The sequence below is a fragment of the Oncorhynchus keta genome, chromosome 4 (assembly GCF_023373465.1).
Source record: "Oncorhynchus keta strain PuntledgeMale-10-30-2019 chromosome 4, Oket_V2, whole genome shotgun sequence".
Taxonomy (NCBI): domain Eukaryota; kingdom Metazoa; phylum Chordata; class Actinopteri; order Salmoniformes; family Salmonidae; genus Oncorhynchus; species Oncorhynchus keta.
The window spans coordinates 22,875,742-22,891,304 of NC_068424.1; the positions used below are offsets into that span (position 1 = coordinate 22,875,742).

At 40.1% G+C, this 15,563-nt stretch overlaps 1 pseudogene; it reads left to right on the forward strand.

Annotated features, from left to right (window-relative positions):
- Window positions 1–1,851: 1,851 nt before the first annotated feature.
- Window positions 1,852–15,563, forward strand: LOC118382735 (elongation of very long chain fatty acids protein 2-like; annotated as a pseudogene).

A 15,563-nucleotide genomic window follows, 5' to 3' on the forward strand; every position in this document is an offset into this window, starting at 1 on the left:
GTCGTTGCGTGAAAGGTTTTTGTCCTGGCACCACACTGCCTACCACCGCTGTGCTGTCAACAAACTTAATGATGGTGTTGGAGTCATGCGCTGCCATGCAGTCGTGGGTCAACAGGGAGTACAGGGGGCACGCACCCCTGAGAGGCCCCATGTTTAGGGTCAGCGTGGCGGATGTGTTGTTGCCTACCCATACCACTTGAGAGCGGCCCATCATGAAGTCCAGGATCCAGTTGCAGAGGGAGGCATTCAGTCCCAGGGGCCTTAGCTTAGTGATTAGCTTGGAGGGCACTGTGTTGTTGAATGCTGAGCTGTAGTCAATTAACATGTTTGGCTTGACAATGACAGCGGAGTAGACAAAAGCACAAACGGACCAGGGACCAGGCTAAGTAGACCGACAACTGTGTTTCATTCCAAACACATCACTTCCAATGCATGTGACTGTCAACTGGTAACCACCACAAGACCTTCAGCTGCATATCCACAGGGTGGCAGCACCATCAAAGCTACATATCATATACTCCTCCCAGATCATTACAATCAGCTCGCACACATTACGATCAGCCCAGCCTGCACTGCAGCATTTACAGGTGTAGGATCTTAATTTGACCTATATTTTCAAAATAATCCTACACCAACAGGATTTGAACGTTTAGTCCATAATGTTGCTTTTTTTGGTGGTTAGGCTATTAGCCAGCCAAAAGTAGACTACATGAACAGTGCAATAGTGTTAATACAACAGCGTGTGAGTGCGGGTTTTCAGTTCATTTATGTAAATCACAAAGTTCACCTGCATTTCCCGCAGTGCTGTGTCATTTTCAGCAACAAATGACAGCCAATTAAGATCTTACCTCAGTGCATAGGCCCAAGGAATGTTTCTCCAACCCTATTCCTGCGGAGCTACCGCCCTGTAGGCTTTCGCTCCACCCCAATTTGTAAATAACCTGAATCAGTTTATCAACCAGCTACATATTAGAATCAGGTGTGGTAGATTAGGCTTGGAGTAAAAACCTACAGGAAGTTAGTTATCCCTGACCAGGGCTGGAGAGCCCTGCCCTAGTGGAACATACTTTCTTGTAAATATTTTCTTATGCACTCTCCATTATGTTTAGTCTTGTATTTCATAAATAAATCATAAACTCTAAACATATATACTAATGCCAATCATATTAGGCTAATATATTATAAACGTTGGTAATTGTCTTGTCGGGGTAGAACTACACTGACTGACAGCATTGAAAATGGGTTTATGGCAACACTTGGCACTATGCAAAGTGTTTTCAAATCAACAACCACACCTTGAAGTTCGATTCATTGGTCAATGACACACAGGGTAAAGATTCCATGTTTGGGAAGTTTGCCTATTCAAATGAATCCTAAAGGATGATATTAAGCCATGCAATGTGTGTGTAAGAGAATTTAGAAAAAATATTCCTATTGCAAAAATAGCCCACATCATCATGTTTTCTCCATTAATTTGTCATATTCCACTCATTCCCCGAGCAGTCGAAAACAGTCTGAAATGCATTTGGAGGTATGAACGCTAAGCTGCCTGAATGCACTGAAAAATATAATATATTACATTGCTGAATAAGGCCATCTGAATGCACTAGTTGCATTACAGGGGAGATACAGCCGTTCACATCCCACATTGCAGAAAATGAGCATAGTAGGTTTATCCCGCAAAGTGTCCTGTCTTTGTCGGGTCAATAACGTTGCCTTTTTCCTGCCCGCAGCCTATGCTCAGGTGTCATCCATCCAGTGGTTCTCTCTCACACGTGAGTATCCGATTCAGTAGCATCATCGACGTCAATACAAAAACAATGCCGTCCCATCCATCCCTTCTGTTCCGTCATGTCCAACCCCGGCAGCCTCCAAGGTATGATTAGATTGCCTTGCCGCTGCTGCTGGAACCACGCCCACGCTGGCGTGCGCCTTGATTGGTCCCTGTCGGTCATTTCAGCATCCCCCAACCGCCCAGTTGTGGCTTCACATACCGGCATATGACGGGCCATACTTCGTAGGGTCTGTGGAAGCGTGCCACAGTGAGCTATAAAGGCGGACCCCGGGCAGCGCACCTTCTGTTTCCTTTAGCTTATTTGTCTCTCTTCAGGGTAACGTGCCTCACAATCTTAACGCTATTTGACCTCCGCAGTACCAAATACTCGTCTTCTTACACCCAGAAAAAAAGAGATGGTAAGCATACTAGCCTATAGGCTATAGCCTACTGTCGGCATCTATTGGAAATGTTTGGGCGTAAAGTGATGTTTGGCACAGACTTCCCACATATTCTAGGGAAGATACAGTACCCCTTGTTGATGTGAGAGTGTAAGGGATTTGATTGCTCTGGATTCTTGTGCTTGTCTAAATGTGCGTTGAATAGGTGGAAGTATCGTCTGACTTGAACTAGAGTCAGTATCTCTTTTTAACACTTTGAAAAGTTGAATGTCACAGCAAGGAATGTGGACCTCCCATTTGACTTGAAAGAGGGTCAGGGCAATGGGAAGCAGGTAATAGGAAGTGCAAATTGCAAACTCGAATCAATACTTAGCTACATGTTTATTACATTGGCACTGATTTTGTTTACTGTAGAAGGCTGAACATATAAAAAAAAATATTAATTAGCCTATTCATATTTGATTTAAAGGACGTGTACGTTGTAGCCTGCTATTATTGCATGGCGCATAGATCATATGTATTTTGATGAGGCATGTAGCCTATTAATCTGTGCAGTGTGCTCACTGTCAACTAGTCTTCTATCAGATATAAAATACTAGGTATGATGAAAACATTTAATATGGTATTTTTTTTAAAATCATGCCTTGCAATGTATTGCTTGTTGGTCACTTTTAGTTGAGTGCTTCTATCAGCAAGAACCAATTACATTGTTTAAAGGAATCAACATTTTAGTTGGTTATGGCCTGGTTGACCATTGACAACAAACCCTGTTGAAACACAACAATACTTCCAAATCCATCTGAATGAGTTATTAAACAACTTAAACAAGAGCCAGAGTGACTTCATACTGTAGATGCTGTCAGCCAGAGGCTGGGAAATCAACAATTACAAAGCTGCTCTGGGCTACTGAGATGCACACTAAAATACTTCCTGTCCTTCCAGTCACAGCTAATCCTAAATCCTGGCCCTTCAGATGTGACCACCAATTCAGGTTCTTACCAATACATACCACCATTTCATTCCTTGATTAAAAATACAAAGGAAAAAAATTGGGCTAACTATTACCATGTCGATGCCCATGGGGGAATTCTTACGGTAACACTGCACTTCGTGTAAGGAGAGACACTGACAATCTGAACCAAATTTGAGTAGTTATAGCTTAGAGTACCTGCTAGAAGCTAAGCCAGGTAAAAAAAAGACAAAGAGTAGACAAGACAGCCAAGTAACAATGTAAAGAATCTGAGAACAAAAGAGAACACCATATGGCAAAGTTTCATACCTAGACCTACTTCACAACAAGCTATGTATTTCAGGCCAATTACCACAGGCATGTGCAACAAAATGTATGAAAAAGTTACTTTTCGCCTATCTCCTCGTGACTGCACAGCTGATTTGTTTCTGGGTGCTGAGATGACATTTCTCATTGATATATTATTTGAATAACCCAGTTGTTCTCTTCACAAAATGCTCAATAGTTCTTGCTGAACTGTGTTATGGCTTATCAACAATATGAAATCTGGTTATTCGGAGAAAGTAAAATGAATGGTGTGCTCTGACTCTCATTGATGGCTCTCTATCGAAGTGGCCAGTCCTGCCTGCCTGTCTGTCTGTAGGCCTAAGGGATAGTTTAACCTCTCAGCTTAGTTTAATGAGATAAGTGACACTAAGTGCTGCTGGACAGGACAGGAGTTGTCAATATGGTGACACCAAAGAGCCGAGGACAGGCCACAAGTTGTACTCCTCACCTCTGTATCAGAAATCCATCACCCCATAACAGCTTTGGTCGGTTGGGTCATCTCTCCACAGGAGGTGGAATGCGTTGTTCTGATAACACTTCACTTATATGTGGGAGATCGTTTTCATGGAAATAAGGTGTTTTAACCTGATTATGCTCATGTCAGAGCTGGGGGCCATAGATCAATGGATAATTGAAGGTCACTTGTCCAGAGTGTAGGCCTAGTCTGGCCAGCTCCCTGGACCAGAGGAAAGAGGAGTAGACAAGAATGGAGTAGAGGAAAGCATAGGAGTGCAGAGGAGAGGCAAGGAGAGGATAGGAGAGAGGGTAGGAAAGGAGAGGGTAGAAGAGGAAAGGAGAGGAGAGGGTAGGAGAGGAGAGGGTAGAAGAGGAGAGGGTAGAAGAGGAAAGGAGAGGGTAGCAGAGGAAAGGAGAGGGTAGCAGAGGAAAGGAGAGGGTAGCAGAGGAAAGGAGAGGAGTGCAGAGGAAAGGCAAGGAGAGGATAGGAGAGAGGGTAGGAAAGGAGAGGGTAGAAGAGGAAAGGAGAGGAGAGGGTAGGAGAGGAAAAGAGAATGGAGAAGGTAGGAGAGGAAAGGCAAGGAGTGGCGAGTGGAGGAGAGGGTAGGAGAGGAAAGGAGAGTGGAGAAGGTAGGAGAGGAAAGGTAAGGAGAGGAGAGTGGAGGACAGGGTAGGAGAGCAAAGGAGAGGGTAGGAAAGGTAAGGAGATGAGAGCGAAGGAGAGGGTAGGAGAAGAAAGGAGAGGAGAGGAGTTGGAGGTCAGAAAGGAAGGAAGGACTTCCTTCTCCGGCATGGCTAGAGTCCATGTTGTCCATTGCTTGATAATACATAGCATTTATATAGTGCTTTGCTAAAACCCAAAGATGCTTAAAGAACAGGAGTCATCATTGAATGTGACATAGACCACTCTTTAGGCGTTTATCCCATGCATTTGAGGACCTTGATGCATTTGTAATCCAATGCATAATGGCATCTAAAATCAGACTGTTTACATGAAAATGGGTTCTATGATGTAATGTGCATTATTTTGATAAATGCCATAGAAACAGACACACGGTGGCACATACACACTCATTTATTGCAAGTGACTTCATTTTTCTTTTGCTTTCCGAACCATTTAGAAAGTTTGGACAAGCGGTTAAACACGTTTTTGTACTACGTGTTTGGAGCGAGAGGTATGTACTTCCCAATGAAGACTGCAAATATGGCTGTTGAAAAACTACAAATATGTTTTTTGAAAAAATAAGTCTGCTCAGACTACAGCGTAGCATCAGCTGATGTGTGACTGACATTAGAGAGTCCTTCAAGGCTCACCTCATGCAGGAGAGTAGCAGTCTAGATCCAGGAAACTGTATGTCATCAGACTGGCCCTTCTGAATACTAGGAATCAAGGTGATAAGGCACCGCTGTGGAGATTCCTAGTATTCAGAAGGGCCAGAAACCTATTAGGATTTATACCTGTGTAATTAAGGTGTAATAGCCTATGTCATAACTCTAATAGAGGAGTAAATACATACACTTATGGAATACTTACATATTACGTCTTTATCAAAAGTAACTACCTATCTCCACATAACAGGTTCAAGGAAAGTTACGATAGAAGTGCTGCTGGTAATTAGTTTATAGTCATAGCCTCCACTCAGCTCCACAAGATCCATTGGCCAGAGTCAAGGCGAAGCTGCTATGGAAAAGAAATCCCCCCAATAGTAGGAAAACAACACCCTTAACTATGAAAATAAAAGCAGTGACAGCTTGTTCACGCCCCATTAGTTCACGAACATGGTGACATACTTTATTTATATTAACAATTAGTCTGTCTTGTTATTTTTTATAGATTTCTCATATTCAATTTATGAACCATTAAGTTCATAGACAAGGACATAGTGAAATTCAATAAACTGATTTGAATGTACATTATCTGGTACATAGATCATGTGTAGGACGTTTCTGGTCATGTATAAACACGACTCTATTTATATTTAAGTTTGTTAATAACAATTCGTCAACAGTCTTGTTATCCTTTATAGCAGTATGTTGTATTTAGTTATAAACCATTCAACTAGGCTACTATAAGGGACTCTAATCATATAAAAATCATATTAACAACAGACTATATATGTTTATAATCAGTTCAAATAGAGTTTAATATCAGATCTTTTTGCCTATGACCGGTTGAGCAGTCACGGTTTCAATGGAGTAATAATGAGATGTGATTGGATGACAATACTAGCGGTGTCAAGGCTCAGGAGAAGACCCAGATGCAGACAGTTTCAATGTAACAAAATTTACAAAAAAAAGGGGGGCAGGTAAACGACAGGCAGTAGTCAGTAGTCCAGGATGGTGTGACAAGGTACAGAACTGCAGGCAGGCTGAGGGTCAGGGCAGGCCGAATGGTCAAAAACCGGGAAAGCTAGAAAACAGGCACTAGAGACAGACATCAGCACTGGAAAAAACGCTGCTAGGCTTGACAAAACAAAACGAACTGGCAACAGACAAACAGAGAACACAGGTATAAATACACTGGGGATAATGAGGAACATGAGCAACGCCTGGTGAGGGGTGGAGACAAGCACAAAAACAGGTGAAACAGATTAGGGTGTGGCAAACGGCGATCGTTCACTGTGTTCTCCTTCTTGCCCTGAGACTCCAGAGTACGAGGATGGCTTCTGTTGGACTCGTACCTCCCCACCCTCTCCTTCACCATCGTCTACCTCCTCATAGTATACCTGGGACCAAAATACACTAGGAACATACCATCGTACTCACTCAAGGGTGTTTTACTAGTGTACAACTTCTCTGTATCCATGCTCTCCCTCTACATGCTGGTTGAGGTAAGTTGTTCTAAGACAAACCGCATGAAGAGAGAATTCTGTGGATGAGTTTGGGCTATTGAGTGCCTTGATACCCTGGGTCATGTTAATTAGGGATCAAACGGAAGAAAAAGACTGAAACAGGAATTACCTAGACTTCTCCAATAAGAAAGACTCATTTAAATGTTACATTGCAAAATGTTTTAAAATGTTTTCCATGGCATGCACTAATAAACAATACCCCTAGAATGGATATCTGGTGGTAGAGTGTGTCTTACTGAGAAACTGTAGGTATAAAAGAGCCTTTGACTGTCAGACAAGTCGGAAGACATCTATGTTAAAAACATCCTAGTATTATACAGTGGGCGAAAGTGATGCTGATGCTTCGATAAATTATTCACTCTGAAAACAAAGAGATGATGCCTCAAAGTGAGGTTTCTTCACCCCTCCAAACGTGTGTGTGTGTGTGTGTGTGAAAAGGCCCTCTGGCATTAAAGGAATCTACAGTGTGTAAAGGTCATAGAAATCCTATTAGATTTATTAGATTCATTTATTTATATACAGTACCAGTCAAAGGTTTGGACACACCTACTCATTCCAGGGTTTTGCTTTATTTTTACAATTAGTGAAGACATCAAACTATGAAATAACACATAGGGAATCATGTAGTAACCAAAAAAAGTGTTTGTGTGTGTATATATATAGTATTCCAAGATGGCATAGCAGTTCAGACGTCTCCACCCGGCACAGCCAGAAGAGGACGGGCCACCCCACATATGCTCTCTCTAATTCTCTCTTTCTTTCTCTCTCTCGGAGGACCTGAGCCCTAGGACCGTGCCCCAGGACTACCTGACATGATGACTCCTTGCTGTCCCCGGTCCACCTGACTGTGCTGCTGCTCCAGTTTCAACTGTTCTGCCTTGTTATTATTCGACCATGCTGGTCATTTATGAACATTTGAACATCTTGGCCATGTTCTGTTATAATCTCCACCCAGCACAGACAGAAGAGGACTGGCCACCCACATAGCCTGGTTCCTCTCTAGGTTTCTTCCTAGGTTTTGGCCTTTCTAGGGAGTTTTTCCTAGCCACCGTGCTTCTACACCTTCATTGCTTGCTGTTTGGGGTTTTAGGCTGGGTTTCTGTACAGCACTTTGAGATATCAGCTGATGTACGAAGGGCTATATAAATAAATTTGATTTGATTTGATCTCGTCTTGTCCCGTGTATATATATTTATATATATTTATATAAATATATATTTATATAAATATATATTTATATAAATATATAAATATATAAATATATATTTATATAAATATATAAATATATAAATATATATTTATATAAATATATATATATATAAATATATATTTATATAAATATATATTTATATATATAAATATATATTTATATATATAAATATATATTTATATATATATATTTATATATATATATTTATATATATATATTTATATATATATATTTATATATATATTTATATAAATATATATTTATATATATATATTTATATATATATATTTATATATATTTATATATATATATATATTTATATATTTAAATATATATATATTTATATATATAAATATATATATAAATATATATATTTATATATATATATATATATATATATATATATATATATATTTATATATATATATAAATATATATATAAATATATATATATATAAATATATATATTTATATATATATTTATATATATAAATATATATATATTTAAATATATAAATATATATTTAAATATATAAATATATATTTAAATATATAAATATATATTTATATATTTATATATATTTTATAAATATATAAATATATATTTATATATATATTTATATATATATTTATAAATATATATATATATATTTATATATATAAATATAAATATATAAATATATATATATATATAAATATATATTTATATATATATATTTATATATATATATATATAAATATATATTTATATATATATATATATTTATATATATATATATATTTATATATATATATATATATATATATATAAATATATATATATTTATATATTTATATATATATATATATATATATATATTTATATATTTATATATATATATATATTTATATATTTATATATATATATATATATTTATATATATATATATATATATATATTTATATATTTATATATATATTTATATATATATTTATATATTTATTTATATATTTATATATATATTTATATATATATATATATACACACACACACACACACACAACTTTTTCACATACCTTTTTATATATTTTTTTTAAATATATATATATATACAACTTTTTTACATACCTTTTTATATATATTTTTTAATTTTCCATAAACTCATCTTCAATACACTCTCCTGCAACCCGCCTCACCAATTTATATTTATAAAAAAAGTATTATTTACCTCAAATCTGTAATCCTCCAAGAAGCTTGCCAGAAACTAGCCAGAAGCTAGCCAGAAGCTAATCCAGAAGCTAATCAGAAGCTAATCCAGAAGCTAATCAGAAGCTAGTTAGCTTCTTTACTGGCTAATCGTCAGTATTCAGCTAACCACGGCTTGTGGTCATCAGCTATCCTTTAGCTCGAAAATCTATCACCAGTTTTGTACGGCGCAGCGCGGCTCGGAACATACCGGACCAATTTTTCTCTCCATGTCTCTGGATTTCAACCGCTAACTCTGGACATTCATACCTGGATCTCACAGCTAGCTAGCTGCTCTCCGTGTGACTATCGGCTTTCGTCGATTCCGGAGCAAACATCAATTATTCCGGAGCTAGCCAGCTGAAGAGTTCCATCAATCACTCCTGGGCTACAATCACCTATCCGGACCCGTTTTACTGCCTACACGGAGCCCCACCGGGCCTTCACAACTGGACTGCCGACGTTATCTACCCGAAGGAGTTATCCGGCTGGCTCCTCCGTCGCGACGTACCTGAACGCCCATCTGCGGCCCGCTAACCGTTAGCTGTCTTATCGGCTGCTATCTGAATAGACAGACTATTTATTTGTTTATTTTTATTATTATTATTTTTCTTCTTGGGCCTCTATAACTATCTCTATTGTTTTTTTTGTGTGATTTGGATTAATCCCCTCTACCACACGGAACCCTACTAATCTACTGACGAAATGCAAGAGGTGGCTAATAACAGACCTCCATCCTATGCTAGCTTGCTACCGATGGCCTGGCTAGCTGTCTAAATCGCCGTGACCCCCAACCAACCTCTCTACTCACTGGACCCTTTTGATCACTCGACTAAGCATGCCTCTCCTTAATGTTAATATGCCTTGTCCATTGCTGTTCTGGTTAGTGTTTATTGGCTTATTTCACTGTAGAGCCTCTAGTCCTGCTCACTATACCTTATCCAACTTATTAGTTCCACCACCCACACATGCAATGACATCTCCTGGTTTCAATGATGTTTCTAGAGACTATATCTCTCTCTTCATCACTCAATACCTAGGTTTACCTCCACTGTATTCACATCCTACCATACCTTTGTCTGTACATTATACCTTGATGCTATTTTATAGTTTCATGCATGTTAACATTAGAAGCCTCCTCCCTACGTTTGTTCTATTCACTGCTTTAGCACACTCTGCCAACCCGGATGTTCTAGCTGTGTCTGAATCCTGGTTTAGGAAGACCACCAAAAATTCTGAAATTTTAATCCCAAACTACAACATTTTCAGACAAGATAGAACTGCCAAAGGGGGCGGTGTTGAAATCTACTGCAAAGATAGCCTGCAGAGTTCTGTCCTACTATCCAGGTCTGTACCCAAACAATTTGAACTTCTACTTTCACCTCTCTAAAAACAAGTCTCTCACCGTTGCCGCCTGCTATAGACCACCAGCTGTGCTCTGGACACCATATGTGAACTGATTGCACCCCATCGATCTTCAGAGATCGTGCTGCTAGGCGACCTAAACTGGAACATGCTTAACATCCCAGCCATCCTACAATCTAAACTTGATGCCCTCAATCTCACACAAATTATCAATGAACCTACCAGGTACCTCCCCAAAGCCTTAAACACAGGCAATCTCATAGATATCATCCTAACCAACTTGCCCTCTAAATACACCTCTGCTGTCTTCAACCAAGATCTCAGCGATCACTGCCTCATTGCCTGCATCCGTAATGGGTCAGCGGTCAAACGACCTCCACTCATCACTGTCAAACGCTCCCTGAAACACTTCAGCGAGCAGGCCTTTCTAATCGACCTGGCCAGGGTATCCTGGAAGGATATTGATCTCATCCCATCAGTAGAGGATGCCTGGATATTTTGTTTAAATGCCTTCCTAACCATCTTAAATAAACATGCCCCATTCAAAAAATGTAGAACCAGGAACAGATATAGCCCTTGGTTCTCCCCAGACCTGATTGCCCTTAACCAACACAAAAACATCCTATGGCGTTCTGCATTAGCATTGAACAGCCCCCGTGATATGCAGCTGTTCAGGGAAGCTAGAAACCATTATACACAAGCAGTTAGAAAAGCCAAGGCTAGCTTTTTCAAGCAGAACATTTCTTCCTGCAACACTAACTCAAAAAAGTTCTGGGACACTGTAAAGTCCATGGAGAATAAGAACACCTCCTCCCAGCTGCCCACTGCACTGAAGATAGGAAACACTGTCACCACTGATAAATCCACCATAATTGAGAATTTCAATAAGCATTTTTCTACGGCTGGCCAAGCTTTCCACCTGGCTACTCCTACCCCGATCAACAGCACTGCACCCCCCACAGCAACTCGCCCAAGCCTTCCCCATTTCTCCTTCTCCCAAATCCGTTCAGCTGATGTTCTGAAAGAGCTGCAAAATCTGGACCCCTACAAATCAGCCGGACTAGACAATCTGGACCCTTTCTTTCTAAAATTATCTGCCAAAATTGTTGCCACCCCTATTACTAGCCTGTTCAACCTTTCTTTCATGTCGTCTGAGATTTCCGAAGATTGGAAAGCAGCTGCGGTCATCCCCCTCTTCAAAGGGGGGGACACACTTGACCCAAACTGCTACAGACCTATATCTATCCTACCATGCCTTTCTAAGGTCTTCGAAAGCCAAGTCAACAAACAGATTACCAACCATTTCGAATCTCACCATACCTTCTCTGCTATGCAATCTGGTTTCAGAGCTGGTCATGGGTTCACCTCAGCCACGCTCAAAGTCCTAAACGATATCTTAACCGCCATCGATAAGAAACATCACTATGCAGCCGTATTCATTGATCTGGCCAAAGCTTTCGACTCTGTCAATCACCACATCCTCATCAGCAGACTCGACAGCCTTGGTTTCTCAAATGATTGCCTCGCCTGGTTCACCAACTACTTCTCTGATAGAGTTCAGTGTGTCAAATCGGAGGGTGTGCTGTCCGGACCTCTGGCAGTCTCTATGGGGGTGCCACAGGGTTCAATTCTTGGACCGACTCTCTTCTCTGTATACGTCAATGAGGTCGCTCTTGCTGCTGGTGAGTCTCTGATCCACCTCCATGCAGAATACACCATTCTGTATACCTCTGGCCCTTCTTTGGACACTGTGTTAACAACCCTCCAGGCAAGCTTCAATTCCATACAACTCTCCTTCCGTGGTCTCCAGCTGCTCTTAAACGCAAGTAAAACTAAATGCATGCTTTTCAATCAATCGCTGCCTGCACCTGCTCGCCCGACCAGCATCACTACTTACAATATGTGGACAACTACAAATACCTGGGTGTCTGGTTAGACTGTAAACTCTCCTTCCAGATTCACATTAAGCATCTCCAATCCAAAATTAAATCTAGAATCGTCTTCCTATATTGCAACAAAGCATCCTTCACTCATGCTGCCAAACATACCCTCGTAAAACTGACCATCCTACCGATCCTCGACTTTGGTGATGTCATCTATAAAATAGCCTCCAACACTCTACTCAACAAACTGGTTGCAGTCTATCACAGTGCCAACCGTTTTATCACCAAAGCCCCATACATTACCCACCATTGCGACCTGTACTCTCTCGTTGGTTGAGGTTGGCTACAGGTTATCTACAAGTCTCTGCTAGGTAAAGCCCCGCCTTATCTCAGCTCACTGGTCACCATAGCAGCACCCACTCGTAACACGCGCTCTAGCAGGTATATCTCACTGGTCACCCCCAAAGCCAATTCCTCCTTTGGTCATCTTTCCTTCCAAGTCTCTGCTGCCCATGACTGGAACGAATTGCAAAATTCTCTGAAGCTGGAGACTCACATCTCCCTAGCTTTAAGCACCAGCTGTCAGAGCAATTTACAGATCACTGCACCTGTACTTAGATGGGCTGTTTACAGATAGGCTATCTACCTACCTCATCCCCATACTGGTATTTATTTATTTTGCTCCTTTGCACCCAAGTATCTCTACCTGCACATTCATCTTCTGCCGATCCACCATTCCAGTGTTTAATTGCTATATTGTAATTACTTCGCCACCATGGCCTATTTATTTCCTTAACCTGTTAAGTCGAACCTCTACTTTTTCGAACATTCTGTTAAAAATCGCGCAACATTTCAGCGCCCTGCTACTCAGGCCAGTAATATAGTATATGCATATGATTAGTATGTGTGGATAGAAAACACTCAGACGTTTATAAAACTGGTTAAATTACGGCTGTGACTATAACAGAACGTGCGTTTCATCGAAAAGTGCAGGAAAATCTGATCACTGAAAATGGAAATAAATATCCTTGCGCTACTTCCAGGAATTGTTCAAAGTGAACCGAATTAAATGAGGCCGAGGTTGCAGTGCCTACAGCTTCCACACGATGTCTAGAGTCTTGTCATTTGATTCAGCTTTGATTCTTGGTCAAACCGAATCAAGGGAACCGATTCCCTCTGGTCTCCGACCGGATGTTTTGGTCGAGCTCTCTCCAGACATTTTTTCGAGACGGACACCTATAGAATTTACATCGCCTCCTGATGAATTTTATCGCTTATTGACGTGTACTAATACCTAAAGTTGCATTACAAAAGTATTTTGAAGTGTTTTGTGAAAGTTTATCGTCGACTTTTTGAATTTTAAAAAATTACGTTACGTTATGAAACGCTATTTTTTTCCGTTTATCACACAGTCTTCATAGATCGATATCTAGACTATATATGGACCGATTTAATCGAAAAAAAGACCCAATAGTGATTATGGGACATCTAGGAGTGCCAACAAAGAAGATGGTCAAAGGTAATGAATGTTTTATATTTTATTGTGCGGTTTGTGTAGCGCCGAATATGCTAATTATTTTGTTTATGTCCCCTGCGGGTCTTTTGGGGTGTTACATGCTATCAGATAATAGCTTCTCATGCTTTCGCCAAAAAGCATTTTAAAAATCTGACTTGTTGCCTGGATTCACAACGAGTGTAGCTTTAATTCAATACCCTGCATGTGTATTTTAATGAACGTTTGAGTTTTAACTAATACTATTAGCATTTAGCGTAGCGCATTTGCATTTCCAGAGCTCTAGATGGGACGCCTGCGTGCCAGGTAGGAGCAAGAGGCTTACCTCATTTGCACTCACTGTATATATACACTTTTTGTTTTCTTTTGTTCTACTGTATTATTGACTGTATGTTTTGTTGTTGTATGTGTCGAATTGCTACGCTTTATCTTGGCCAGGTCGCAGTTGCAAATGAGAACTTGTTCTCAACTAGCCTACCTGGTTAAATAAAGGTGAAATAAAAAAATATATAAAAAATGTCCCTCCCTGCTTCAAGCAATTTGCAAATTCTGGTTTATTCCTTTTCTCACATTTTGTTGCCTTTGTGACAGTGACAGACCAAACTGAAGGACTTCAATGAAAGGGTTGGTCAAATATCTCCAATGTCTTCTTTCAAGGTTTCTTTGGGCCAACTCTGAACACTTTCATCCATGTGTGTATGTACTCCTATTACAGCCTGTCCACAACACCCTCCATGCAGAATTACCTCTGGTAGAAGCGCTACCTGACTCAGGCTCAGCTGGTGAGTACACTGGTCCCTCTAGTTCACTTTTCTGTCTGAACGATAATGATGCCCCTCTTTCAGCATCCACATGGATGTAAAAAAAAAGATATATCCTGTCAACAAGCAGCTTTTAGGCAGGATGCAAGAACCCCTTAACTCTCATTAAGGGAGCTACCCTTCTAATCTCTAGTTTAGGAACCCCTCTAGACTAAGAAATGCTTTTTAGTGTCTTCATTAACCAACAACATGGGATGATAAGATCCAAGCATGTTAGAGGAATGACAACTCTTTATTTTCCGTCAGGTCCAGTTTCTACTGTCCATCATACACACCCTGAGTGCAGTCATCGTCCCCTGTGGGTTTTCCCATCAGACGCCTGCTCATCCAGGTCCCCTACATGGCCACCCTCGTCATCCTCTTTGTCAACATCTACATTCAGGTACAGTAATGACTGGGGCCAACTTCACATGACCAGTGGATTTAAACAGGGTCATGTTACAAGAAAAATGCTTTGTTTTGCAACACAAAATGTGTTATTGGAAAAGTCCAGGTAGTCCCTCCCTGTTTGTCCATTTGGTGCCTAACAAACACAACCATGGTCTTTGTTACATTAGGGCTTGATTTAAAGGCATTGCTGAATGTTTGTTAGTTTCTCAATGATTCGACGTTGACTGGAGTCCAAATGCTTTGATCCTAGACCTACAGAAAAAGACGGCCCAGCAAACACAATAAGCTTACTTTTGAGCAGAGCCACATCAAGTCCAGTCATCCAAATGGCCACTCCGCCTCGACCAATGGCACCAGCCTCAAGAAAAGGCAGTAG